Genomic DNA, 3,486 nt, shown 5'->3' on the forward strand with positions numbered 1-3,486 from the left:
TAAACTGTTTTTATCTCCCATAAATCCTCATGAGCGGCTCTGAGGCTCGGCAGAACCCTGGATCGCCAGTTAAGTGTTTTCCCCGCACTGACTGCCTCTGTTAAATTGCCTGGCGTTTATGTGTCTAGACTCCGCAGTTTGGGTATCGATTTGGACAGCGCCGGAGGATCAAGGCCACCATCCTGGGCAACGATGGGCGTTTCTGTAATGCAGGCTGCTTTCTTGCTTTCCAGTGTTGGGTCCCAGTATAAAACCACTTGGGGACCAGAAGAGATTGCACCCCGCCTTTCTCTTGCTCGCAGCCTACTAAGCTGGCCAGGTTCTTTCATGCCTCTACAGTTTGTCAATGCTAACTCCTTGTACCACACTGTCCTCTTGCCTCCCTCTTGTAACCTCCAGACCCCAAGCAAACATCTCTCATGTCTTCCTCAGTCTTCCGACAATGACAGGGAGATGAAGACATTTGGGGGCTCTCAGAACCATTCTGGGAGTTAGTCAGACTGCACCTGGCCAGGATGTAGATGAAAAGGGTCATGTGACCTGCTCCAGATCACCAGCAAACCCAAATTGCCATTGAGTATGTGAGGAGGCTGTAGTGTTCTCAGGCCAACCTTTAACCTCCTATGTCCACTACACCCTGAGTTACACTAGGTGATAGCAATTCAGTGATTCCTGTCCCGGCTGCAACACTGTACCCACCACCACTCCACTCCCCCAAACCCAGGAGCTTCTGGGTGTCCAAAAACCTCTGATCAATAGCAGAGAACTATGAAGAGCCATAGCTGACAGCCCAGTGAACCTTGGTCTGAGAAGGCGAGGGAAACAGTGTCTACCTTTCCCCATCTACCTTTGACCTCATTCCCTACTGCCCCTTACTCTCCTGTGCTCCTTTAGAAGGAAAAAACAAATAAGTTTCCAGACATGGAAAAGCACAGGAAAAAAAATCCCCCAGGGTTCTGGCTACTGGAGTCCACACACTCGTGTGTTTGATGATTGTGATGATGGAAGTATGGTCACAGGCTCTACTGTCCTACCATCTGCGCCCTGAAGATGCACTGACCCCACACAGGTGAGTCCCACCATAGCCACTCGCCCAGCCTGCACACAGTCTGTCATCCCCCTGCCGTCCCAAGATACATGTCTAAAATCTTGCACAAAATGAAGTTGCGCCTCACTGGTGTGTCGGTGTTGTGCTCTGTGAGTCCTTTCTTGACTCTGCCTGACAGGTCTATACGTTGTTTCTAATTTCTTGTCACACTCGGTACAGCTGTACAGGGCAGGGTCTCTCAGCAGGAGACTGTGTTATCACACCCATAAGTGATCGGGCAGCTCCTGGGTGTAGCTGAGGCCAGTGGTGGAGCTACAGAGCAAGAGAGGCCACCCTCCTCTCCTTGTTCTGTTAGTCTGCTGATGTCAGCCCTTTCCCAATTCTGTGATCCCTCTGCCCTTCCCAGCCTGTGAGTCGGCCTCTCTGCCTCATGCCTTCCTTCAGCTGCTTGTCTGCACCTGAGTGTCTTCCCCACAGTTTAAACTGGTGAATGGATTCCTGGTGATGCCTTCAGCAATTACTCCAATGTGTCCCAGCTCAATGCTTCAGAACGGGCCTTGGATCTCGTCTCCTTACAGATTCATTTTCTCCATGCAGAGCATTGTTCTGCTTAGCCATTTTCTAACGGCCAAAACAGCTCCACATTCTCAGGCAAATCTTGCTTTTCCACAATGGGTGTTTTTGATAAGCTGCTGGACCTAACATGCTAATTATTCTCCTAAGATCTTATGCCTGTGCCAGGGATGGGAGGACTCACCTGTAACCACAGCATCCACGAGGCAGGGGCCAGAGGACGTGAGTTCAAGGCCAGGCCAGCATGGGCTACACAATGAGACCCTGACTCAAAACCAAAGCTTGGCATAGTGCCCATGCTGTCCTGTCCCCTGCTGCTTCACACACTTCCGGGGGCACCCGAGAGCCCTGCTTGCTCCTTGCAGAGGCAGCCCCTCTTGCCTCCAGGGTACGGTCTCTACAAGGACTAACATTTCGTATGTGCATCACCTTTCACGGCAGCAGGCTTCTCTACTCCTTCGTGATAAGAATGGCTGAGGTAGACTCAGGAGCGGAGCGCTTCTTAGCATACGCGAGGCCCTGGGCTCAATGGCCCAGTGCAGAATTATGTAATCAGTCTGGTGACATGTTTTTCCTAAAAATAAGCCAAGCTTTTCCTCCAAATTTTCCAACAGCAACAGCATGGATCTGTGGACTGTTTCTTCCACGCTCCCAGGCCCTGTGGCAAGCGACTTCCTGTTTCCTGTGCTGTTCATCCTCACCTTTTCTCTCTTCTTAAGCAGTCTGCGTGGAGATGGACTTGGCTAAGACCTTCTCTTTTGTTTTAGTTTCATTGTGGTGGGACAGGACCAGACAATAATGGCAGCTCCTTCTTGGGTTACAATGGCTGGGGCTTAGAAGGTTTTCTGATTTTTACAAAACACAAAAGAGACAAGCTATTCAGTAGAAACTGCACTTAGAGTTTGGGATCCTGACATCCTCACAGACAAGAATGTGAGGAAAGATATTTTCTTTCTTTCTTTTTAAAAAAGGATTTATTTTATTTTTGATTTATGTGTATGAGTGTTTTGCCTGCTTGCATGTGAATGTACCGTATGTGTGCCTGATACCTGTGGAGACCAGAAGACATCAGATCCCCTGGAACTGGAGTTACAGACATATGTGAACCTCCGTGTATGTACTGGGAACTGAACCTGGGTCCTCTGCAAGAGCAGCCAGTGAAGTTAACTGCTGAGCCATCTCATAAGCCTGGTGTAATTTTATTTTCTGCTCCTGGGCACCAAACAGTGGACGCCCTACAGTGGGATGGTCACACCCCGAGGGGAAACCAGGGCACCTGCAGCAGGTAACAGGTTGATCAGGACCTAAGATGATCTCTAGGTACAAACTACCCTAGTCTGCAACCTTTGGCAGAAAACCTGACCTCTGTGTGCTAGTGAGAACATTCCCATTTCACAGATCCCGTGAAGGGAGACATCAATGGAGGGAGAGTTGCCGTCACTCCAAGCATTTAAACCAATGAGCCTAGGAGAGAATTTCTTTAGTTAACTACAAGAATCCCCCAACCCTGGGCCAGTAGCATGCTAGGAGGTGACCTGCCTAACGAAGGTTGCTCTTTAGCTCCAGGCGCAGGCCAGGATGCCTCCTCCTCAGCCCTCCCAGGTGAGCTTGACAGGACCCAGTTGGCTAAGCATGAGAAAGGGAGGCTGTGAAGACCCAGAGCGAGACTTCAAGTTGCCCCTGCAGTCAAACAAACTGCAGAGCCAAAAGTGAGAGGTGAGCAGATGAGAACACTCCATCAGCAGATTCTCAAAACCCAATCAGGGCAGGGGAGATGGCTCCGCAGGTAACTTGCTGCCTAGCCTAAAGACCCGGGTTCAATCCTCAGGGCCCACAAGGTAGAAGACGAGAACCAACTCCCACAA

The sequence above is a fragment of the Chionomys nivalis genome, chromosome 6, assembly GCF_950005125.1.
Source record: "Chionomys nivalis chromosome 6, mChiNiv1.1, whole genome shotgun sequence".
Lineage (NCBI taxonomy): Eukaryota > Metazoa > Chordata > Mammalia > Rodentia > Cricetidae > Chionomys > Chionomys nivalis.